At 45.9% G+C, this 26,913-nt stretch overlaps 1 protein-coding gene across 1 annotated transcript in view; it reads right to left on the reverse strand.

Moving 5' to 3' along the window:
• Window positions 1-20,902, reverse strand: part of brinp2 (bone morphogenetic protein/retinoic acid inducible neural-specific 2) — a 121,424-nt gene extending 100,522 nt beyond the window's left edge. The window contains exon 1 of the mRNA XM_061242149.1: window positions 20,772-20,902. The gene's annotated coding sequence lies outside the window, so the exon portion shown is untranslated. The remainder of the gene's footprint in view (window positions 1-20,771) is intronic.
• Between the last annotated feature and the right edge of the window lie 6,011 nt (window positions 20,903-26,913).

The raw sequence follows: 26,913 nt of genomic DNA on the forward strand, positions 1-26,913 counted from the left end.
GAACACAATATTCAAACAACAGTCAGTGGTAAACAACTTTTAAACCCCATTCCCTTGCACAATCAATAGAGGCGGACTCGGCCAGCTAAAGGCCTCCAGGGAGCTCTGACACAGTCAGCTAACAGCCAGCAACAGGGCTACCATGCCAACACCACTGCCTCTCAGCCAACCACAGAGTCTCCCTGGAGAGGAGGAGGAACCGAAAAACAAAAACCGCCCAATGACGAGCCTCAAATCCAGGTCACAACCTCGCCGCAAAGCTGAGCCAGACCACCCCTGGCTGTGGTTCGCAAGCAACAACATGTACACAAACACACTGACTCCGGCCACCATTTTCCTTCATCTTTAAAACTAAATAAAAAATGAGTCTGTTGTTTTTTGCATACACAGTTCAGAAATCCAGCCTTTCACATATCTGTATTTCTTTGTAAAGTTAAGAACACTTAAACTTTACTAACAAGTAAAATATCCAAGTTGATTGAAGCCAGACAAAATACTTATTTAATGCACTATTATAGATCACAAACAAAGTAAAAAATAATGTTTATCTGCCAAATAATTCAGCTTTAATACTGCAAATATTACAGTATGCCTCCTGGCTTTCATATTGGCTTTGGGTAGTGGCGTATTGCTGAACATTATTTCATTATCTTCTCTGCACTGCCATCTCCGGAGCAGACCTTTTCAAAAGATAATTACTGTCTCATTTTACACCCGGAAAGTGTCTTCCCAAGCTCATATACTTTCACTGTTGGCTTGTCAGGAGAGTGCAACACTCCGATCCCTCTGGGATACAGTACATATCATATTTCCCATAAATTGTATATATTAATGCACTGTGTATTGAAATATTTTAGAAATGCTGATGTTTTTTGTTTTTCTGTGCATGTTTGTGTGCGCTCTTCGATCCACGGACGCAACATTTCACCTCCTTTTGGTGGGATTCCTGTCACGAGCTTCCCCCTTGCCAAAAGGAAATGTGATGATGTTAAATGTTGTGTCAGTGTTGCAGCAATGTTGCGAGGACATGTCGTGTTAGCTGGGCAGCTGCGTAACGAAGGCGAACCCGTTATTTCGTCGGTGCTGAACTTCGTCGGTGCCGCAGATCTCAGGTCTAATGCGGTGACCTAATTCAGTTCACAAGCAGAACCCTCCCCCTCCCATCCCTCAATTTCAGCACAATGAGAAGACACGAGCATTAAGCACCTCCATAAAAGCAGAAGGATTTGACGTACCGGGCCGGTCCGTATGTGGGGACATAATGCCTGGGTAGTAAAGGGCTCAGTTATGGCAAATAAATCATCGGCGATAACATTTTAAGCCCTCCTTAAGGAGACAATGTGCTGCGCTGTGGTACCGCATCTCCCCTGACGCGTTATTTCCATCTCAGAGCGCAGTTAGCGATACAGCAGAGGGGGGTCGTCAGGGAATTATTACAAGGTGGACTGCTGACAAAGTTAAAGTGCTGAAATTAGTCTCTGACCGGCAATTTACCGCAGAGAAAATTTTACTCCACGCCGATAATGGCCAAGGAATCATGTTCTTGGTATTCTCATGAGGTTGTGGCAAAATTGCATTCACTGCTTCGTAATGCTGTGCGATCACTGTTTGTGATAGATGGGATTAATTGGGGGAAAAAAATTACCTTGAATTTCTGGTAATTGCTTTGTACAGACTTGCTTTTTTTTTTGCAGGATGAACCTGACATATTATCGTCGGATTGAAACAGCGGTTAATATGCCTTGTAGTCATTCAATATTTCAATTGGAAATAGCCGCATTTGCTCTCTCGACGTTGTACTTTTATCCAAACCAAGTATTAGCATTAATTTCTGAAAAAATACAAAAGGCTAATTCTTGTTACAACTCGCATCCATTTTGACAAATTAGTTATTCCTCTATGGGCAGTGTTCATTTATAATACAGAAAAGGGATTAAATTATATGTAAATTAAGCCATTCAAGTAATACCATGAATACATGCTGTATTTCCATTTTAGCTGTGTCAAGTGCTTAGCGCTGCTTTTTTGATTTCTTGCCACAAGTTAACAACTTCTTTTGACAGCTCTTGGTAAGTACAGAGACTTCTCTGATTGGCCGTTCCTCTGTAATTAACTGCGGTGAGTTAAAGTATATAAAGAACTCCATAAGAACAGCACCCTGATTTCAGCAGAACACCAGGGCGTATTGATCTTTCAACCTCTTCCTCACAGGGATGAAGTTTATGTTCACGAATCCCGAACAAATTAGTAGTAGATTTCTTTTGAAATCCCTCAACTTCAGATTTTTTTCAAAGCTTTGAACAATCGACTTACAGTGGTGAACATTAAACTGGTCTGTTTTTTTTTGACTCGCTGTCATGAGTTAAGAGCGTGTTTTAATAGCCTAAACTAAGAACGGAAGCGTTTTCTGATTGCCACTCACCCGGTAATTACTGTCTGGTGAGGCGACAGAGTTTGGTAGAAGAAGATTACTGCAGGAACACATTGATTAATGAAGGCGGTGTGCCACACCATTTGAAATTGGCCTTATCTTCGCAGGAGAGAAAAAAACACATTCATATTCGTGCTCTCTTTTAGTCATGAGTGATGAAGAGAGGCCTTTTGGGATTTGAAAAGAATAACGGGCATCATTTATAGTAAACGTTGCATTTTGCATTTATTTGGGGGGGATGGGGGTGGGGTGGGGGGGTGAAGATTGATATGCAATAAACCCAAGGCAAATAATATTCCTTTATTTCCATTATTGGCTTATCCTTTATTTCACAATTGTTAAGCTGTCCCATCGAGGCCCACGTCCTCTGTGGATTCAGGAGAGCGGAGACCGGGACACGCGTGTAGTTTGAGACGCAGCCGGCTCCTTTTCGCCCTCTCTCTCTAATCCATCACTGAGCCGCGCTCTCAAAGCATCATGGGAATGAACTCCGTGCATACCTGCCGAATGCACAGCCCCTTTGGCCCGGGGAGTTATTGTGAAATACCCCTGCTGATGGAAAGCGCTTTTCCCCGGGGGAGAAAGTGTCCGGTAATGTATTTGCCCACTGGGACCCCGGGCCACAGGCCGGACCGGTACCGGTGTGATCAGCATCCAGCCATTAGGTGAGTCATTGCACCAGAAACCAGTACTTTACCCCTGAGCATTCTGTGCCCCCCACAAGCCTACAAGAGTGTTTTTTGTTAAATAAAATAGATGGATAGAGCCATGAACTTCATTCAAAATATCAAATATATTCTTCCATGTTCACTCAGTGAGCACAAGTCTCATTAACTGAATCCGGCCTATGAATTTTTGAAAAAAGAAAGAAAGCCAGCATGCTGACATGCATGTTGAGTCATAACCGCCCCTCCTGTGCTATAATAGGGGACAGCAGAAGCACCACGCAGTTCCTGTGAGTTTTTCGGCCCGCGTTTCTGCTGAAATACAGCAGAATCTGATACTCAGCAACACCTCGTATCATGAGGTCATATGGCGCACAGCAAGCTGAGCTGTTTCTGGCCAATGGGATAGCTCTGTTTTCTGGAGATGCTAGGGGAGTGAGACAGTGAGTGAGATGGCGGAAAATAATATGTGATTTCAAACCATTTTTTCCCCGTGTTTTTTGGAGGCGATCGAGGCTCGAGTGCTTAACGGCTGATTGGCTCGCAGTGGCTGGGCTATGCCCCCGACGGGATGTGTCATCATATCAACCTGTCAGCTCTGGACAATCTGTGCCACCCACCGGCATCAGATGCTAACCAAACAAGAACAACAACAACCCCAGTCACACTTTACAATAAGGCCACTGTGCATGAATTGGCATCAAATAATGTAGTTGTTAACATGAATTAATGTTTATACAAATTACATTGCATTACATTATTGGCATTTGGCAGACGCTCTTATCCAGAGCGACGTACAGTTGATTAGACTGAGCAGGAGACAATCCTCCCCTGGAGCAATGCAGGGTTAAGGGCCTTGCTCAAGGGCCCAACAGCTGTGCGGATGTTATTGTGGCTACACTGGGATTAGAACCACCGACCTTGTGTCTACCAGTCATTTACCTTAACCACTATGCTACAGGCTGCCCCTGCATTAGTTACAAATGTATTAATTACATTTTCATCAGTTGATACATTTGTTAACTACCAACTAATGTATTAGTAACAGGAATATTCATACATTAGCAAACCATGGGATGAACGTATAGGAACATTATCAAAAAAACAAAACTTTTTTTTACATTTTATTCCCATATGAATTAGCATTAACTAATGTAGTTATTAACGTAAATGAATGATGTACAAATACAGAAATACTGGACAATTACTCAGTCATTAGTTACAGTAGTTACTGCACAATAGCACAATAGCTCATGCCAAAACCCCACCCCATTTCTGACCCCTTGCAGTTTTTATGAACCCCATGCCCCTCCCCATTGCAAAACAGGGAAAAATGACACTTGAATTTTTTAAACAGAAACAACAGGTTAATTTTGACTCATGGAGCATGACCAAGGCCAGGCACGGATGGGGGAAAGGGCTCGTACATCTGGCACGTGCTCAGTTCCAGCAGTTTGGGCGAGATAGCGATTTTATGCCCCTTAATGGGGATTGAGGTGAGGGTCCTTAATTATCTGACATGAAAGAGCACTCTCAGCGCTATAGCTGCTGTTGGAAGAATTGACTGGGAGTGGAGAGTGGGGAGGGGGGCTATGGCGGTGACAGTGTGCTGGGATGCTAACAAGCAGCCCTTCACATCCCCGAAACCTGGGAGAAAGCTGAGGGTTCAGGCAGCACTTAGCTAGTCAGTCATCCCCTTTTTGGTTGGGAAAGCGTCGCCCTGAGTCTGAGAAAGTGATTCAGTAAGCCAGCCAGCTGTCAGTATCAGGGCTGTAGTCCTTTGCACTGCAGGCTCTTTCATTGGTTTGTTAGCAGCTACTTAATTAATTTCCCCTCTAGCGCTGTGGATCAATGAGCAGGCATCGTTTTTAGGCGCAAGCGATTAAATGCCCTTAATGGTCATCCATTTCACTGCATTTGCGTGTGTGTTTGTGTGTGTCTGTGCTTTAAGTGCCCGCACCCAAATGCAAGCTATTCAATTGCGGATTGATCAAGAGCAAGGTTAGCAGTGCTTAATCTAATCTTATTGAGAATCCCATTGACCCTGGATACACACTCTTCCCAAACATTGGCATCGTATGTGGCACAGATAAATAATCTCTCTAACAGGCTGTTTTGGAACAAACCGGCTGTATGCGGTCTGGTTGCTTGCTGCAATTGATTGATTACTTATTAGTTATCTCACAAAAGTTGAAGTGAACATTAAAATTGTCCTCATTGCTGTAGTTCTGCTTGGTAGCATTGCACAGCAGAGCGGTCGTGTGCTGCAGTCTGAGATTGATTTGCTCTGGCCCAGCAGAACTTGTTGCTCTAATAGCCAGCAACCTCGTTGGGTATGCCAATATGTTTTTTTTTTATATCCCCAGTAAATCTTCGCAGTTTGTTAACAGATTTTCTTTGCTACACGGTAGAATGTTCAGCATTAAGTAAGTTGTGATATAGCGCTCTGACAAGTACATTTGATCTCTCTTCTACACATATAAACTAGGTTTGGGTTCAACTGGCCCTGAGCATATTACTGTGAACAAAAACAATTGGTTTCTCTCAGTCTTCCCTCTCATTGTGTTTTGCAATTGATTTTTGACAACTTTAACTGCAAATTAGGGACTTCATTAGCCGGCAAACATATTGCTATTGCTGTATAAAACTGAGAAAAATAACCCGGTACTCCAAGAGGATGGTTGCAGGCAGGTTCTGTTCATCAACAATCTCTGTCCTAACACTGCTTAATTACATTTCTAAGTACACTCAGTGATCACTTTATTAGGCAGGCCTGTACACCAGTCTGCTAATGCCAAATATTTAATCAGTCAATCGTGTGGCAGCAACTAAATGCATAAAAGCATGCAGACATGGTCAAGAGATTTTTTCAGACCAAATGTCAGAATGGGGAAGACATGTGTTCTAAGTGACTTTGACTGTGGAATGATTGTTGGTTCCAGACAGGGTGGTTTGAGTATCTTAGAAACTGCTGATCTCCTGGGATGACAAGAAGGAGACAAGTAACCATGCATTACAAAAGTGGTATGCACATCAAACCTCTTAGTGGATAGGCAACAGCAGCAGAAGACTTAATAAGTCTAAAAGATAAGTCTAATCAATACCTAATAAAGTGCTCACTGAGTGTCCATATATTTTTATATTTAGCATATATACGTAGCTTATGAGCGACAGTACTTGGTATGTTAAAGGATGTGTATGGTGAGAATATTCAAAGTGAGAGGAAGCCAACATGTAATTCCAGCACCCAGCATGCAAATGGCCTGATGATGGCTGCAGGTTATTTGTAACACACAGTAACGTTGTCTATCATGCTTTATGGTCCCCCTGCAGCCATTGTGAAGGACTGTGAATAATTTGTGTGTAAAATAGCTGCGTAATGGAGTCTCTCCCAGCCTGCCTAACTCTGACAGCTAGCCTTCCTGGGATGGTGACATTTACCATAGGAGCTCTCACTGCACGAGTTTCCCACCAGCTTTTTTTATCTCATTCATTATAATAATTCACGTATGACTGTGCCCTCAGCTCCCAGCATGCAGTGCGGCGTTATGAATGCATGGTGGATACTCCAGGCGCGCTCGGTAAAGCGGTCCCCTGTGTGTGGGGGACTCAAAGCGCCGTCCACTGGCGCTTAGGTGGAGACAGACAAAACAATGTACCGTTTGGTTGCCTGGGTATCTTCGACAGTTCCCCACGCAACCATCCCATCATGCTCTCTGCTTTAATTCAGTCCCTGTTAATCAGGGCCAGGATGGGATGACACGTTCCGGGAATGGACTGTGAGGAAGGAATGCTGCAGTACGTGCTCTGAATGATTCATTAATTTGGCACTTGCGGTATTCCCTGTACTGCGATATTCCCAGAGAGGTCGGGAACGCCGGCGTTCCTCTGGCTCACTGTCTCGTGTCTCGCGCTGCCCTTATCAAGACGATCTCCGCTCTGTCCCTCTGACCCCCCGGCGCCAGGAAACAGCGGGAGTGTGTTAGCACCTGCCACTACTGTACGCCATCAGAACCTTCGCCATGGATACCGCTACCCAGGAACCATCAGGGGGCCGAAGAGAGAGAGATAGAGAGATGAAAGGGGGAGTGAGGGAGTGAGGGAGTGAGAAGAGTAAGAGAAAACAGTGATAGAGGTGGAATGCAAGAGCCATTCAGGAGGAAGAGAAAGAGATATGAGGAGAGAGAAGCGGGTGAAAAGAGGGAATGAGGTTTTATATGGAAAAGGTTCTGGTGTAAAATCTATGAACAGATCGAATTTACCAGCTACTGGCTGTTTCAAAACATAGCTTCAGCTTGTCAGACCATGTTTAGCATGGAGCTGGTCTGAAATGGTCAACCAGCTACCGGCTGTTTCAAAACCTGTTTTTTCAGCAGGCAGGATCAGACAGGAATGCTGAGGTAGAGGTCCATTTTGGTTCTAACCCAGCCAGGAAGTGGGGGTTATGCGCACACTTTTCTATCAATGACGAAATGCAATTAGTCAAGCCAGTTTACCTGCCCACTGTGCTGGAATTTTAGGAAAAAACAATAATTATAATCCAAATGGCCTTCCCCGTTGATTAGCAGCGCTCTTCCGGGTCAGTCTCCGTCCGTTTTTCTCCCTCATTCTCGTCTGCGGAAAGAGCCGGAACAAAAGAACGGCGGTCCGTGTTATCACCTTAGCGCCAAAAAGCCATCCGGCCCGGCTTATCTGCAATGGCGCTATGATAGCTGTGACCTTTCCTCCTTGACTGATCTCACACAATGGCGTGACCTTTCCCAGGCCCGCGTTTCAGAACGTCCTGACGGCATCCTCCGTCGCCCTGGTCGAGCAAACAAGAGTGCAACTTTAAATTTTTATTTAATTTTTTTTGTTTTCCTGCAAACGCGACGCCGGCTTCTACTGTGCGTGCACGCCTGACTGTGAGTGGAGAAGTCGTTTATAATTCAAAGGTGCAGAGATGGGACACGCGTGAGCCGTCCTGCATTGTCTGCTCGACTTATGAATATTCAAATGAATATTCATTTGCGCGCGCTTGTTCTCCGGCCCGAGAACGATGCGCTTGGGTACGCACGCTCAGCCAGGACGTGTACAAAGCCACACCGCGATCTCGCCCATCTTTCTCGACGGCGGAAGGTATTCAGCGGGGGAAACCTATTCATTAACTCTAAAATTGATTTCAGCTTTCTCTTTTTTTTTTTTTGCCCGTAAAATTATATGCTATTCACTGCTGCTGAATGGAATTCGAACTCGAAAAAAAAGGAGGTTTCCCAAGATCGTCAAAAACCAAGATGCTCAATCAAAAATCAATGGACTGAGAGTGATACCCTCTAGTTCAAGGGTCTCTGATCCTGGTGTATGGAGAGTCATCAGGCCTGCTGTTTACTACTAAGCACTTCTATAATCAATTAAAATAGCTGATTAACTCATCCCATGCAGTACACTCATCCCACCTGGGTTATGGGGTTTTCCAGGTTGCTGATTTTGAGGTGAAAATAAAAAAACTGTAGCCCGGGGCAGCGCTAGCCTCTCCTACATATGGGGGCGAGATATACAAGACAATATATAGATTTTACAATTTTAGAGAATAAACACATTTACATTCTAAAGATAGAATACATTTCAATGTCAACTGATGAAAAAATATATATACTGTATATACACTCAGTGAGCACTTTATTAGGTATTTATTATACTTATTTATTAAGTCTTCTGCTGCTGTAGCCTATCCACTTACAGGTTTTACACGTTGTCTGTTGGGAGATGCTCTCCTGCTTACCACTGTTGTAATGTGTGAGTATTTGTGTTACTGTCACCTTCCTGTCAGCTTTGACCAGTCTGGCCATTCTCCTCTGGCCTCTCTTATTAACAAGGCATTTCTGCCTGTAGAACTGCTGCTCACTGGATGTTTTTTGCTTTTCACACCATTCTCTGCAAACTCTAAAGACTGCTGCCCATGTAAATCCCAGGAGATCAGCAGTTGCTGAGACATTCAAACCATCCTGGCTGGCACGAACAATCATTCCATGGTCAAAGTCACTTATATCACATTTTCCTGCGTTTTGATGGTTGATGGGAAAATTAACTGAAGCTTCTGACCCGTATCTGCATGATTCTATGCATTGCATTGTTGTCACACGATTGGCTGATTAGATAATCGCATGAATAAGTAGGTGTACAGTAATAAAGTGCTCAGGTGAGTGTATATTTACATATAAGTTAGTATATATATGTTAGTGTCTATGTTTGGATACTCAGCAGACCTGGGACAAATACGTAATTGTTTTGGATTCAAGTACTTTTTGGTGCTCGATTGGTCTTGCCTGGTGCTATGGAGCCAACCAATTTGCAGTCATGGGGTGCCTCTCTGAGTATCAAACCTGGGTCAAATAATGTCATTATTTTGGATTCAATTACTTCTCCAGGCTTTACTGAGCTTGCCCAGTGTATTGGAACCTATGAAATACTCTCAAAACCAGCCTTCTGGTCCTCTTGGTTGACTCATCGACTGCACTCCTGCTAATTCCGCTTTTGACAGCCTTAACGACTCTGACTCTTCTCACTGCTCCAGTATGTGGTCTATAGAGTACTGCCTCTGTAACCAGTTACAGATTTGCCTAAGTCTGAGGTGGGATTTGAACCCCAGCCTCTCGCACATCCAAAGATTTGTCAGACAAACGTGTTATCTGTCAGCTAAAGGCAAAATCACCCCTAGCCAAGGGCAACAGCGTTATTTTGACCAAGAGGGTTATGTCGTCAGGGAGCGTCGTCACAGTAACCCGACAGGAGCCTTCGCCTTCCTACACTTCACTGAGCTTTTACTAGCGAATTAGCCGACCTCACCCTGCTCCACCTCCTCGCTCTCTCATCACCCAAGAGCTCCATATGGCCCAAGCCCTGACCGTGTGTGTTAGCGTGAGAGTGCTGCTGTGTTCTCTCCATCGCAGTATGCTCCATATGTGACAGGGAGTGAGGGAAAAGCTGATTAAGATGTGACCCTCGACGAGCCTCAACCCCTCCCCCATCCCCCTATCGCGGGTGGATTTGATTGACTGGTCCAGGCCCTGCCCATGGGCTAGTTGTCAGCGCTAAGTCCCCGCACCGAGGTGAAATTACTGAGACAGGGCAGCAGGCTTTGGACGAAACAGGCCACAGCACAAATTCAATTAAGATGTGAGGGGGGGTGGTGTGGCTGGGGCTGGGTGTGAGGGGGGGGGGCGGGGGGCACTCTCTCCAGTGCCATTTAATCTTTCTCAGATTCAGCTTAATCCTGCTGTGGCTGATTTACGCCCGCGGGTATGGCGGGAGAGGGAATGCGTTTGGTCGTTTAGCGTCTGCGGTGGGGGGGGGGGGGGGGGGGGCAGGGGAGACGTGCGGTCACCGAACGTTCCTAATGGGAAAAGGCTCCAGCAGGACACTGCCCTCTCTCTCTCTCTCCTCCGTGTCACACCCTCTCTCTCGCTATCTCTCTCCCTCTCTGCCTGTGGGGGTTGTATAATTTATAAGTTGTACAATTTCTGTTTCTGGAAACTGTCCCAATGTTTTTACATTTTTACATTTCTCTCTCTCTCTCTCACTCACTCTAACTCCCTCTTTCTCTCTCACTCACTCACTCACTCTCTTACATTTTCTCTTTCCCGGTGTGCCTGTCTTTCACAAGAGTAGTAAGTGGGGGGCGAGGGGTAGATGACGATGGGGGGGTGTCCTATATTTAGACATCAAAAATGGCCGTCGTTTTACGCTCCGTCTCCCCTGGTCGTTCCGTGTCACTCGTTACCGCCAGCGACCCGCGCCGCTAGAGCAAGGCCGTCAAGAGAGCAGCATCTCGCAATTACGCCCCTGAAACCCACAGCAACAGTTTGCCACGAGAGGCGAGTCCGGGCAAAATGGCATTCATTATCCGCAAAGCCTTCATTATCAGCCAATTTATCTATGTACAATTACACTGCGCTGTTCGCTAACGCTGCGTTACCCTATGTAATTACTACAAGCCATACGACCTGCGGTACGCACGCCGGCTCAACAAATATAACTCCGCATGTGCGCATAACCAAGCCCCATGACTAATCCTATATTAAAGTCAGACGAGGGAAAAAACCGAGAAGAAATTGCAGCCACTCGACGCTCGCTGCGTACTGACATTGACCACTTAGTTTAACCGTTTCTTCCACATTGATGAAAAGATAGTTTTTATTCAGGCTCAGAATGTACGGCCAAAACCGGGCTTTCTTTTCTGAAGCTCACTTCCAGGAGAGAGACGGTGCTTACTAGCGCCACTGCGGTTGGCTCCAGTATACTTCTACTGGTGAAGTAGACCTCCTCACTCCCTACCCTCTCTCTCTCACCACTCAGGGTCCATATTGCCCACGTATAGGTCATTCAGACCTGTTTTCAATGTGAAGTCAATGGGTCAATTGCGGTCAGAATACAAAGTCAATATTTTTTCCCGCAAGTGCATTTCATCTGATTTTCTTTCAAGTTACTGCGTTATTAGGACAATATAGCGATATGTTGTGGACGAATCAGGGACAGATTGCGTCACACTCTCTCTCTCACGCTTGGCGCGGAGGAGTCGCATCGGCTTCCCTACTGCACCGTCTCTGGCTCCAAAATGGCGGCGCTTTTCACAAGCCCATGGGTGACGTAACAGGCACGTGGTCCATATTTTTCTACAGAGTCTGTGCTTTCCCCCTGTTCTCAGAGGACTCATTTAGTGGCACTGGCTTTGGAGATAGTTTTGCCGGCCGTCCGGGGAGGCTTCTAAGCGGGGACAGACGGACAGACGGACGCGCTCTGGCGCTCTGAGGCTTTGCGGCCTAGCCTTCTGAAGGATATCTAATCGCTCAGAGATTTCCACGGCCTCCCGGTAATCTCTGGAACATCAAAGAACCTGCTGAAGCTCATTTTGAGAGGGAAGGAACCGATAAGGAAGTGAGGGTGGTGACCTGCGCTCTAATCCCAAAACGGGGCCTGCTCGAGACACTCTGCGCCAGGAGGTAAATAAACGGGGCTCACGTCGTTCTCGCATCCAGTTCCTCCTGTCCTGCTGAATTTTGAGAACGGTTGGTTAGCAGACTGCATTTTTCATCCGAATCGCTTTACAATTGATGCCTTTCATTCACCGATTCACTCACACACCAACGCCGAGGGGCTGCCATGCAAGGTACCAATCAGCTTGTCGGGAGCAATTGGGGGTTAGGTGTCTTGCTCGGGGACACCTCGACACGCCCAGGGTGGGGGATCGAACCGCGTACCTTTTTCCGACTACCAGACGACTGCTCTGACCTGCATAGCTAATGTCGTTTGTCATGACAAGCCTTTCCTTTTCTTAGCAGGTCGTTGGGTTGAATGCTATAGGAATCCTGTTGAACTGCGCTGCTTCCAAGGACTACTTTTCTATATCGTTAGCATTGTGAGTGTGTGGCCGCTAACTGGTTTGGAGAGAGCAACCTTGAGAACGACTTGTTCAAATAGATCCCTGCATTGCCTTTAGAAGTGCCCTTGGGTTCAGAAAACCCCATCAACAATCATCTATGTCAGGGTCATCTATCATCTATGCCAATCATCTATGCCAATACTATACAAAAAGGGGTCGGTGTGGGTGCAGGTTTTTGTTTTAGCAATAAAATAATAATAGTAATATAAAAAAACAGGACACCCCTTGCATTATGAAGAAGTAATAAGGATTACATTTGTGGTACTGTGTGTATTCCAAGAAATTATGTTCTGCACTCAGAAAGATGCATACTTAATACAATTATAGTCAGTGGTTGCACACACTATTGTTAAGAAACTAAAACTGTGTAAGTACTTGAAATATCACGTACAGCCACTGCCATTTTTTAAAGTAAATCCAACGATTCATTTTTTTGAATGTATGGATCCCCTTTAACTCCAGGGAGGGCCAAAAGTTATACTAAATAGGAGTCAATATCGATCTCTGTGTGTTTATCAAAAGGCCATAAGATGCCCTGCCAAACTGCGTCACAGTGACATAGACAGCTTTTCAATGAAATAATCACATTCACTTGAGTAGGACTCAAGACTGATTAAGATGTTTATATTTTTACGGAGCTTTGCACGGCTATTTAGCGAAGCAGTTAGGAAGATTACACTCCACTTGGAGGAATAAAACCAAAAATTCCAGGACCATGGATCAGTACAGTATGTATAGATTTTTGCATTGATGATATGCTGTGTGTCACAGCAGATATATTAGTAACCTGCTCATACAAAAAAGACAAGATGCTTGAGGCACATTCAGCACATTTCATTCAAAACAAACTTTCCAGATTGATCCTGGAGCATTTTTTACTTTCACGCTATTTCTGAGTCTCAGGGATTTGGACAGAGAACATTAGATCCACTGGCTTCTGTATCATTGGATGTACAGTGACCATAACAGGCTAATAGTAGTAGTATTAGTACTGGATACACATTTAGTATAAACATACAGATACAAAATAGTTAGATCCCAGTCTATTTACAATGTTATTCAATGCTGCAGAATAGCTTTGGTTAAAAACACCAAACTGTAAATATGTTAATTAGTGTGCAATACGATGTTAATCCTTCACTGTTTCAAAATAAACACAAACATAATCCATTGTCATTTCCTAGAACAATTTTGCTACTTTAATGCTAATTTAATTTGGTGCTTTGCCAAACAACAGTTTAAGCCAATCTCACCATGTGTTGCATTTAATAATTAATCGACTGTTCATCATTCACTGAGAGCATTGGTTTTGTTTAATGCATGGCAACTGCATCGTTACAACCCGGCGGTTCATCGATTTCATTTGAACCCTCCAGCGCGGTATTTTGTTCATGACAGATATGTGGCCCCGGGAAGGAGGACGGTTGTTGAAAGAGAAGGGAGCGGTGTGATAGCGAGCAGATGTATTGGAAAGGAAGACCAAACAAGCCTCCCACTGACTGCACAGAGACCCTCTACTGCTAATATCCTGTAGCTATACTGTAGCTAAAATACTGTAGCTTTTTTTTTTTGTACAGCCAAAGGTGCCTGATAAAACGACCTCACTGTATTGACCGCGAACAGTATTTTCATTTCTTCCTTGATGAATACACATAAATGTGAATTTAAATGTGTTTAAATTCATTTGAAGGTAAAAATCTCACCTTGTTCCAGTGTCAAAACAGTACGAAGCATTAGTGTTACATTGTTCAATTATCCCTGCTCTGTTCAATATGGCTGCTGGACCTGGTCACAAGGCCCTGTTTTGTTTGAAAGCTAATAGCTTTACACAGAGCCAGAACTTCAGTCCAGTGCAGCTATATGAAGCCTTTTAAGAGGGTGAGCTACTAAATACAAAGCCCAGTGTCACAACAGAAATCCTTATCTGTGTGGAATATGCTTTCTCGGGTCTATGTGATAACAGCATCACTGCCAGCACGATTTTGTAATGTGGTGCTGGCCTACACATGAACGTGTTTGGACAAAGCAAAATCTGTACATCTTTTCATGCTGAGGACAATAATTTGGCCAAACCCACCACCTCACAATAATCTGTTGCGTCTTAAAATAGGCATAGGTATTATTTATGTTTTGTACGGAGGCCCATTAAATGCTATGCTAACGTATTTCAAATTTCGAATAGACGTTTTTATTCAATTCCCCAAAGCACTTGATCCACAAATAATAGGCTTTCTGTAGGGGAAGGAATGGATGAAACCCATGTCTTATTTCACACTTCATGTGGGTGCTTAGCTGGAAATAGTTGTTTTAGTCATAACCTTCCATAAAAGCTGTAAGTGCCAACATTCACACTTGTCAGACTTTCCAAACAGAACTGAATCTGTTTATTGGCAAGATTACCACTGACTTGGCAAGGACTGTGAAACCTTCTCCAAGAAGTCATTTTTTAACCACCTGAGCAACCAAATCATTGACCACTTCACTTCTGCCAGTCGATTCAGAGTGCATTAGTGGATTAGCAAACATCCACTTTAAGGTGGCCCTCCAAGAAAATGCGTCACAATGTGTAGGCAATCGTTTTGTTAAGTGTAAACACTTTTTCTGCAATGGTACAGAACCTGCTTTTGTAGCTCCAGTGCAACTATGAGATGTGATGTAATCTACTGTACGAGCCAGACCAGAAACCACGTGAACTAGCAATTGATATTTAATGAATACTCTAATTATAACTCTAATTAGAGTACCTGCTCTTTTATTGTTCAGGTGAAGCATTTTGTCTATGATACTAAACAGAAAACAGATTATACTAATTGCATGTTAACCATACAACAATTGCCTTGCATCTTGATCTTAATTACTTTTTTTAAATTAACAAATAACTACCCACACAGACACCACTGAAGGGTATGTTTCTGGAATGCTAAGCCAGTGTACTAGAACTCCCTAACTTTCTAATTACCAGCAGCGATTGTTACATCAGCATTAGAATGTCAGTTAAGAACATTCTAATTGCATGTTGTGATCTCACACCTTAAAGGGTTAATCTATATGGTTGCAGTGCCCCCCTGCTAGACAAAAAACAGGTTGGCAACTGTGTCCCGTGTGGACATCAGCCAACACCTGCTGCCATCACACACATTCAACCGACGCGAGTGCAAAAGAAAAGCAATGACAAAACCGATATCCCCCGGAAACCCATTTACAGTCCAAAATCTGAGCTAACCAGCTGTGTCTGATCACTGCGACCTCAGCGCGGATCCCTTGTGTCCTCCTGTTGTCGGAAGCCGCCCGCGCGTTTGTGACCGGCCCGTTAGAACCGCGAACGCGCGCGCTTCACGCCGGGATTAAGCCAGCCCCTTCACGGGAGGCGGAGTGCGGGGGGGGGGGGGGGGGGGAACGGCGTTCCCCCGGGCCTTCCGGTGTCAGAGGCTCCGAGGGGTACATTATCGGCCCGGGGGAAGAGATAGCTCTGAAGGAGGAGGGGGTAAAAAAAAAAAGCTGGAGAGACTTTTCATCTCTGAGAGGAGAACAGAGAAATGGATGCTGTCCTCACCAGCTCCTGTCGCCCGGCCGTGATCGATATATAATACGCGGCCCCGTGCTGAGAGAAAAGGTCATTGGGCCTGGGTAAAATGCCAGGGCTTCAGCTAACAGCGACCATCCATCTTCAGCCGCACAGAGGCCAGGGGTGCAGGGAGGGGAGCTGGGAAGAAGAGACGAGGTGAGATGGCTTCTCCTGTGTCCCAAAAACCTGTCCTGGGGTGGAACGACTTCTCTTTCAGGTATCCTAAAAAAAATGGGAGGATGATGGGCCAGCCCTGTCCACTTCAGAGGTACTGAATCCAGGTTCGGAAAGGAAAGGTCCTCGCCGGTATTTGGACTGAAATCACCTGGATTTGCTCATTCGCACAGTTTTTCAGTCAGAAGTAATTGGCGAAATTAATTGGCTGGGTTTGTGTGTGATAGAAATAGATGGCAGGACTTTCACTTTCTGACCCCTGGACTTTTCGCCTGTGCAAACCAGAAAGAAAAACAAACCGCCGGAAAGAACAACAAACGATCAGAAAGAACTACAAACTGTGGGAAAGAACTACCACCCACCCGAAAGAACTACAAAAACCGTAGCCTCCAGACTCTATTCTTTCCATACTCCACCCTATAATTCTCTCTGGAAATAACAGACTTTTAAATACACTTTTAAATGGTAAATGGCAGTTTAATAAAAACCCCGGCGCTAATATGGGCTCATTTATGCAGTATCCCCACGAGGCCTCGAGAAAGGTGAGAGTTTAATCCTCGTGCTGTCGAGCCCTGCCTCCATATCTAAGGGACTCCGGGTTCGCTGGGTCGCGGTGCGGCGACCAATTAAAACACTGTGAAAAGGGGGGCCCCCTGCTGCTGCGGCTGATTGGCCGAGACCGCCACCTGAGCGGAGTATCTGGGTCTCTTTGAACCCCGAGTCCCCGCCAAATGAGTCATCTTTGTGCCGCTATTTTGCCGCCGGCCGTCGGATAATTAAGTTCTCCTTTTTAAATTCTCTCTAGCGAAGGGGCGGCGTATCTGTCCCCCCTGCCTCCCTCTATTCAGACGCAGTCAGTCTCACGTCCGGGGGTTTTTTAATTCGCGTTTAAATGCCACGACGTTAGCGCCGGGACGTTAGCGCCGAACGATTAGCGCGCCGGGCGTCACCGTGGCGGCGGTCGGTTGAAAAAAGCGTCGGTTCCTCTCGCTACCGCGGGACAGCAAGCGGGGGTTATCGGGGGGGGGCGTTCCTGTGTAATTTCAGCTCATGAATCATGCATTTTTAATTACGCATGCAAATGAACGAAACAAATTATGTTTTTTGTTGTTGACGGGTACAGAAATGATCAGGAGGAAACGAAAAAAAACAAGAAAGGGCAAACGCCTAATCAAGGAATACATTAGCATAATTACTTCCTTTCCGCCAAGCCGCTGCAGAGAATGAAACTACGGCCTATAGTCCCCTCTCTACACGCCATGCTTCCGGCACCTTCCGTGGCGTCAGCCTTTCCCCTACGGCTAAGGGTCACGGGCCCGTTCCGAACGCGCCGGCACGACTTCCCCCGGCCTGCCGCGTCCACAGAGCCGTCCTCTCCTCCACCGTTATGGAAATCCGACCCATGACCTCGGCCTCCGCGGGTGTCTGTAATCCTCCTCCTCGAGTGTGTGTGCGTGTGCGTGCTTGTGGGGAGCCCCATTATCGTGTCGTGGCAGATGTGCCCGCCCCACCGTCATTGGCGAGATGTTCCCGGGCGATAGCGCTTTAACAGGAAGTGGGCCAGGTTCCCCCTCATCCATCCCCTGCTTTAGCCTTATTCTGGGCTGTAAAATCCCCTTCCTGCTTCAATGTACTTCTGACTACCGCAGCCTGTTTTTATCTTTGTGACTTGGGCTGAATTAGTTCTTTCTGGTGGCGGTGGGGCGGGTGGTGGGTGAGGAGGGGAGATAGTTGGGGTACTGCTGATTCTTACCCCCCCCCCCCCAGCGGGAAAATGGGTCTACTTATCAATATTTCATTTATACCTCACTGAGTCCCCCCCTCCACACCCCAAAACTCTATTTCTCTGCACCATATCTTTCCTCCCAGAAAGAGGAGCTCACAGTTCAGCCCCACAGTGCACCAGAAAGAGGAGCTCACAGTTCAGCCCCACAGTGCACCAGAAAGAGGAGCTCACAGTTCAGCCCCACAGAGCACCAGAAAGACAAGCTTACAGTTCAGCCCCACAATGCACCAGGTAAACAGGGCCCCCTCCAGCACACAGGCAAAAGCGTGACACACTCGTATCTGGGTTAAAGGGGAAGAAACTTAGAAATTCCTGTGTGTGTGCGTGTGTGTGTGTCTGTGTGTGTGCATGCGTGTGTGTGTGTGTGGTTGTGTGTGTGTCTGTGTGAGTGTGTGTCTGTGTGTGAGTGAGTGAGTGTGTGTGTGTGTGTGTGTGTGTGTGTGAATGTGTGTGAGAGCAAGATTGCATGTGTTTGTGATTGAGTGTGCAGGACGTACAGTGATTCCACGATGGAGATCATCCCCTGTCTCACACACACACATCCCACAAGATCAACGTCTCGTCACCCTTCTGTGAAATTATGATACTACAGATTTAAATTATCGCCTCTGATCAGGTGAGGTTTCTCAACAACAAAAAAAAAACAGTAAGAAAAGAACCAGGCTAAACACTGCTGGCAGATCCGTGCCTGTGTGGTACGATGCTGGCAGAGTCTCAGAGCTCAGTGCTAGTGTCGGTCCAGCACAGTGACTTGTTGTTTCCAGCTCCCCCTGTAGGTGAAAATGAGAACTGCGTGTTCCCTCCACTGTATCTCCTTGCACTGCTGGTGGTGAATGCCCACAGAACACTGCTATTCTAAATAATTTCCTTAAACAGTCTAACTCTCGTCTTACAGCTATGCGTGTGGGGTCTGCTTCTGAGGCATCACAAATAGGCACTGGAAGCAGGCTTCATTTTTCTGTTCCCGTAGCCGATACACTGGCTCACAGAAGCTTAGGAGATATGCAAATGTATGCCAAAGTATGCCATTAACCACGACTGTACGATAACTAGCTTCCAATCAAAAAGTGTCACGCAGAAATCTAAGTGAGCTTTCGAGAACAGCCACCAGATGAGCACAATGGTATTTTGGAAAGCCACAGCGAAACAAAAAGAATGAGAACAAACGGCAGAGCATTAAGAAGAAAAAAAAAGACAAATGTCATGCAAATAACTTCAAGCTTAATCCTTCGGAGAGGCTGATAAAACAGCGTCGGCTTACGAAATTCCCCAAAGGATTAAGAAAGAAAGAAAGCCGCTTGAAATATGTGTTGAAAATGGCATTAAACACCCCCTTCCCTTCCAAATGTCAATCTGCCTGTGATCTCTCTATGCAATCATCGTGGGGCTGGGGGGATTACTACACGTGTGTGCGAAACAGTGCGTCCGCACACGACGGGCAGAGACTCACGCTCCTATAGAGGCAGCACTGACAGCGGTGGCCTCTGACTGCCACCGATTGTGTGGGGAAAAAACAACTAAAAAAGAAGAAAAATACAGTGCAACTGCAAAGGAGGCTGGGAGGGGGGGGTCGGTAACTTCCAAAATCCTCCCCCCCCCCCCCTTCTTGTTCACCCAGGTGGGTGTCTGAGGTGGCCAGCGAGGAGGAATAGCATCTCACAACAGAAGCTGCAGGGTGCGTTTCTCTCACCTCTTGGCCAGAGTTTTGTGGCTGGCGTTCTGTTGCTGTGTGTGTGCGTGTGTGTGGGTGTGTGTAGGACGGGGGGGCAGGAGCGGGGTTAATTTTGGTCAGACAAGCTGCTAAATCCTATCTCTGCAGAATAGGAGTTAGTCAGCAGTTCCACCACTCGTTCAGCTCCATAACAAGCCTGCTTCGGGTTGGAGCAGCTCTGCCAGAGAGACACGCTCATAGAGGGAAGACTGACACCTCCTCTCCCCCCCCCCGCACCCCTCCACACCTCCCCAACCTCCCCCAGGTGAGATACACTTGTACAGATCAAAGAGGCTAATTCTTTCAATCAAAGATTTCAAAGTTTGATTTAGAAATGACTCATGATATGCACTGTGTTTCAATTTGCAGATGAGCAGCCAGCATTTTATCATTTCCTACCCTACCCCAGCCCCTGCCTCACCCACTCTATAACCCCCCTCTTTACCCCACAGATCTCCCCCCCCCCCAAACAAACTAGTAAGGATGGACAGGAATGTGTCACAGTAGAACACACACATACAGTACTCTGCATGCTATCCCGCAACAAAATAACATCTTTATTCATGATGCTCTTCACAAGTAAGGCACCTCTCTCTATCGCTCTCTCTCTCTCTCAGTCTCTCTCTCTTTCTCTCAGTCTCCCCTCTATTTCCACACACACACATACACACACATACGCACACACACTCGAACATACAACTCCTGCTTTCTCTGCTTTCTCCTCTGATGTAGCCCTGGGGCTCAGCACAAAAAAATACCAAAAACCAAAAAATCCACAACAAAGTTCAAAGCCTGCAACCGCAACAGCAACAGCCATAATAATAATAAAAATAAAAATACGAATAATAATAATTACAGGAGGAAAGGCAGGCGAGCGCACACCTGCGTAGCCGCGTGCGTGTTTGCGGGGGAAGAGCGGGCGGTTAGGAGCGTTACGGTGCGCGTTACGGTGCGCGTTACGGAGAGCGAGGCTGCGTTATTCAGGCTCGGGGGCTGGGGGGAAAAGAGCGCTGTCACTTACCCAGGCTGTGAAGGGGAGGGGGGGTGAGGACGCGGGTCTCTGGAATGTCCTGTCCTGCGTTTTCTCCCCTCTCTCTCGCTCGCTCTCTCGCTCTCTCTCGCTCAGATCAGGAAGAGTGGTCTCCTTCGGCGGGGGAAACAGGGCCGCCCCCAGCCCCCCACCCTTCCCTCCTCTCCCTCACTTGCCGCTTCCCCGGGGCGAGCGAGAGAGTCCGGCGTGGGATAATCCGGGCATTGTCCAAAAACAGAAACCCCAAAAACAGAAATGAGCGCGCGCACACGCACACACGCACCTGGGTCCTCCCTGGAAAGCGCGGCTGAGACTGTGGCACTCCTGAAACGCACCACAGAGCAAGAAACCAAAAAAAAACCTCAAAACCCCCGGTTCCTCTTTTTTCAGGTTAAGTCCACCGCGGGAACGAAAGCGGGAAAGAAAGAAAGAATGAAAAAAAAACGTCCGCGGGAAAACGCGGAGAGCAACTTATTGCGTTCCGGACTGCTCTGGTAGAAGGCAGAAGCCAGCTAACGAGAGGTTAGAGTCAAAGGTGCAGGTCTCCATGGTACCTGCCGGTATCCAGGAGCGAGCTGTTCTTGGGAAGAGGGGAGGAGAAGGAGGAGTAGGAGGAGGAGGGTGGGGGGGGGAAGTGTATATCCACGGAAGAAAAAGGAGAAGAAGAAGAAAAGAATAGAAACTGTTTTCCTGCTCTCTCCGTCACTTGTCCTTTAATGAGGAGCTCGCACCTGCTGCCTGGGGTCCTGTCGTCTAGCGGGTGGCTCGCCTGGGTGAGAGCGTCGGGAGGCTAGGAGCCGCGAACGCCGAAGTCATCCCTCACTGTCTGCGCTCCTGCTTCAGCACTGCTGCCGTCTGCCTGCTCCGCGGTTAGCGCCCTCTCTCTCTCTCTACCTCTCTCTCTCTGTCTCTCTCCCTCTCTCTCTCTCTCTCTGCTTCTCCGTGTCTTTCAGGAAAGCATCTCATTCTTTTCCAACGAGCTCTATCAGGCTGGCTCCCGAGGCCCCGCCCCCTCTGCCCGGTGATTGGCTGCAGCGGGTGAGGGAAAAGAGGAGGAGGGGGGGGGGGTGGATTTATTATGGAGAGGATGTGAAGGGAGGGAGGGAGGGAGGGATAGAAGGGGTGGCGGAGGGAGGGAGGGAGGGATAGGGGGGGGGAAGGGGTAAGCGGTAGTACCGTTGAGAAGCCTGGAGGGACAAGTCTGGCTAATGAAAGCGAGATGCCTCCTCTCCCCCTCCCCTCTTTTTGCGCTAGCTCGTTGTCTGCTGTCGTAGTTATGACTCTGGGCTAAACTGGAGTCGCTCTGACTAAGTCTACCCGACTCTTGTGGGAGATGCATCTTGCGCTTTCTAAGCAGGGAATCCAGAAAAAAAAGAAGAAAAAAAAGTTGAATCTCGTAAGCCAATGAGCTCGTGTTACTCCCTGACAGCTGGCCTTTGAAGGCAAGGAATGAGAAAGTGCCTCTAAGTCCCGAACTCCCTCATCACGGAATAGCACGTTCTGCTACTGGTGGGAATGTGTTCGGTTGGGATAGACCGGGTATCGTTTCTCGTCTCCCCGGTGACGGAGAGATGCCAGAGGGCCTCTTGAGCGAGGCGCTGACACGTGTGCCGGTTTTGGCAGCCGTGCGTCTCTCGACATTGGACGCAGTTTCGACGCCGAGCAGCGGGGATCGGATAATGAAGCTTCAAAGGACGCCTTTTCTGCGAACGACCACTCCGCACCTGAACAAACGGGGGATTAACGAACTACTCCACGCCACATTAAGTGTTTCCATGGGAATCAAACGAGCTCTTGACAGTGTATGAAATCTGGGAGGGATATATCAGCCTTCCCTACAGAGCACATTTATTTTGGCAAACACAAAATCAATACACCCACATGACATCTGCATTTTAGATTCTGCATTCAACGCACTGACGCTACGCCATTCGCATCGGACACCGAGAACACCTCCGGCACATTTAAATAATTACGGTGGCTCAGGCAAATTCATATTTGCTATATTGAATAAATGTTCCCTTCTCTTTCTGTTCATTCTTTAATGACAGATTTAAGACATAATCCTGGCTAAAAATGATCTTCCCAGGCTCCATCCGGAACATTCTGGAATGGCTTTTTTTCTGGCCCTGCCTGGGCATGTTATGAATAAGCTTAGGCTCAGTGGGCTATTTCAGCGAATGGATTTGTCTTCATGGTTTGAGCTCCCTAAACCTGGTGTATTGTAAAACTTATTTCTCTCCTATGTTGTACTCTAGCTTTGAGTGGCTGTGTGTCCACTCATTTTTCTAAAACCTCTTCTTCGATCTCTATACAGCTTCACACATCATTATATTATTCTATGGGCCAGTTTCATAGGCACAGATTAAGCCGAGGGGATTCTCCATACAAAACTCAATTTAGTCCAGGACTAATCTTATTGTAATGTCAATTTAGTCCAGGACTAAGCTTACTGTAATCTGTGTCAGTGAAACCGAACCTAGATATACTATTTCATATATAAAGCTAAATTTTAACAAAAGCTAAGATAAAGCTACGCTACAATCCCAACTGTTTGAAACAGGTTTGATACCAAAGCATTTCTTTTTTTGATCTTTTATTTAAAATGTCTATAAAAAGGCTGCTCTGCTCATCTTTGTACATCTTTATCTTTTTCTATCTTCATCACTCACTCTCTCTCTCCTTTCACTCTCTTGGCCCAAGCCATCCAATTCTGTTCATAAACTCTTTCTACTGCAAAGGCCTGGAGCAAAACACTACCTGATTTAGATTCATATTTTCTGCGCACTACCCTTAACACATTTCTGCATACGTGAGATTTTGTTAGGTTGCAAGTACTCACCAGATGTAATATTCGAGGAACAATAAACTGAATGGGGCCTTGGGGGAAAATGGTGCCTAATTTATGGCTTGTAAATTAGCATCAAGGTCTCTTTGCTTTGCCGTGAAATTGCGAAGGGAACAGTGAAGGCAGGCTCACAGATCCAGGTTTACTCACGGTACCTTCACAGAACACTGTGAGCTGGACTGAATCATCACGCTAGCTCCCAGTATCCTCGGTTTCCCGCGGTCTCAATGTCATCACAATAACGCGCAGACAATTAAGGCATATAAATATGTAAATACGTCCACGACGTCTCGGGGAGGGAGTTTGGGGCGACGACGTTTCTGGCCCTTATCCGGCTATTCCCAGCTCGACCCCAAATTAGAAACCTTAATGAGGACCAATAAGATTCAGATGGCCAAACCCCGGGGTACACAATCACAGGCCTTCTGGATCCTTCCGTCTGCGTCTCGCGGCACTGTCTCACGTGCCAGCGAAACGTCGCCGCACCAGATGCCAGTGACTCGAAGGAGGGACTACCCAGCTGAGCTGAAAGGTCAAACGTCTCCACTGCTTTTTAGGGCGTGGCCCACAGCCCTCTCATTTTTAAATTTTATTTCATGATTTATTTTGTGCTAACATGGTTAAAGTGGTGATTTTTCTCTTTTGGATCCCGGGAGACCCCTCGATTTACTCCTCCCCTCCAAAGGTTTCTCTTGGGTCGGGGGCAGGGGTAAAATGAAACCAAAACAAATAAAAATTGTTTCACAAAAGCAATCCTATCAATTCATTACTGGGGAGAAAAAGTTATTTTCCTCATTTTGTACTCTCAGAAATAACGTACAATGACTAAACGAAATATGCAGTCCTAATGGCCATAAACGTACACGACGACACAGAGGTACACTCTATTCAAAATGTACTTCCTTTTAAAATTCACACCTTTTAATCACACCTTTTAGAATAACACCATCCATCACACCTTTTAATGTACTGGCTTCCAAGGCTGTGTTGCGACTGCAAAGACTCTCAATACACGGAAATAACAGCCGTGGAAAAGCCACGTCTGTCTTCATGGCAGTGTTTAGATGTTTGGCGGAAAGTCAGGTTGTTGTGCAATTTGTCCCGTTATTCTTTCCATTGACGCGAATCTTTTATGACAACAATTTTCTCCGTGTAGAAATCAATGCGTGACTGCGTCACAATGTGTCACTGTTAAGCTCTATAAAGCCTGCTAAAGTTTTATTTCCACGACGGATCTGATTTTCGCCACCCCCTTGCGCTTTTTGGTTATACTCTTATATGTCCCACACAGTAACATACGGGGCCATATGGACACTGCAAATGTTGATTTAACAGGGTACATTTTACCAAGCAAGTTCGAAAGCATCGGCTTATTTTGCATGCTACCAGACCGCGAGTATCTCGGAAATATCTCGGTCTCCACACGTAAATTGGGCGCCACCGCAGCCCCGTGCAATTCCCAACACCTCCAGTCGAAGCAAGCTTCATTAGGTATCCGCATTAAATATGGATGCTCAACACGTCACGCCTTCCCACATTTCCGCCAGGGCTTATTAGAATTCGACGAGAATATTCCCTCAAAAATCCATCCAATTCTTTATTCAGCGCTTACTCTGTCGTTTCATCCATATCTTTCCCTCCCTCCCTCCCCATCAGTTCAGAACCTTTAGGGGCTGCTTGCTGTATGAGGAAAATAATGCAGACAGCCCTGACTACTTCCCTTGTTAATTGTCGGAGATCTCACACAGTCTTTGCAAAAACACTTAGATCATTTTCTCCTCCTCCTCCTGGCCCGGCAAACATCAGAGAGTTCGTCTTTCCCCCTAATTAGCATATGGCAACGGTGGAGAATTCATCGTGGTCTTTATATCGTGTTCCATAAAGATAAACAAATCATGGTTTTGGAAAAGGTCTCATTGGCAATAAATCACAATTCATCAAAAAGAAAGGAAAATGCAATACTGGAAATGCGAACTATAAAATAATGTGAAAATGAAAATGTGCAGAAACATAGCCGGGCAATTTAAAAACATAATTTCTCCTGATTTATGAACTCAATGTAGATATGCATCCGTGATGTTAGAGTTTTATTAATTACATAGTTTGTCAACATCGTGACAATGAGACAGCATGTGGCAAGTATCTATTTAATATTGTTTGGTTCTCCTATGCCAACGTATGCAGTGTACATAATGTAACCACTGTTATACTAATTTATCTGTGTACAGTGCAGTCTTTGATTGAGTAAGATATGAAATGTGTTACAGTGCATCAGTTCCATGGACTATCTTGCACATTTTCTCTGGAACCCATTCTCATGAGGTTCGAAGAGGTGGTATTAGCTTAAATTATATGGAACTATTGGCTACTCTTTATTAGCATGAGATTCTGCTGGTGTACTTTGCATATTTCCTATGGGAATGTCAATCAATAGGAAACACTGTCTCTGGAAGGAGAACACATCACATTTTCAGTTTCGCATCTTTTGAGTATGTGTCTGTGTAAAGTTCAAGTTTTCATTTTCCTTCATGAACTATTGACCACATTTTATTTTAATTCCAAACAGAAAATATTGCCATTCAGAACATGTATTTGCAGAAAATGACAAGTAGCCAAAATGCTAAAAATACACAGTGAACACTGAATAATGCAAACCAAGCACATTTAAATCCATAAATAAATAATAAAAAGGGACAATGTGCTTGCTTGGGAAGGATTTGGCAATCAATATTTGGTGGAGCAGCCCTATTTAAAAAATATGGGTTGGTCTCATATTGTTTCCCAGTGCTGCCTATTCAGCTGTGTGCACGTTGGCCTCCCAGCATCGACGTTCATGCCAGGAGAGGAAAGGGAATGTGTCACATTAGGTTAGATCTGGGGGGATCTCAAACTATAGGTGGCTCCAATCCTGTCTCTGCTGCATTAAAGGTGCAGAGGTATCTCACAGAGTCAGTGCACTCATTGTAAGTGCACCTCTCCATTACGGCTATGGAGCCATGCATCAGCGAATGTTGCTAATGCGATCTAGAACATGTATTTTAGCTTACCGCCTGAAAGATGAAACGCTAGACTTAAGTTCACAAAGTCTATCCATCTACTTTCAGTTTTTCAGGTAAGAGAAAACACCTGGGAAGATGACAATACTAGACACGGGCATGATGCATTATAAGTGAGCTCCGGGCAAAGGTATCGTTTCTGGGCAGTCATTCACTATACAAAGGACTGGCTCCCCAGTAATAACAGAGGGTAAAAGCGCTGACCACAGGTGTATTCTGGGCCCTGTAG

This window comes from Conger conger, chromosome 5 (genome assembly GCF_963514075.1).
Source record: "Conger conger chromosome 5, fConCon1.1, whole genome shotgun sequence".
Classification (NCBI taxonomy): Eukaryota; Metazoa; Chordata; class Actinopteri; order Anguilliformes; family Congridae; genus Conger; species Conger conger.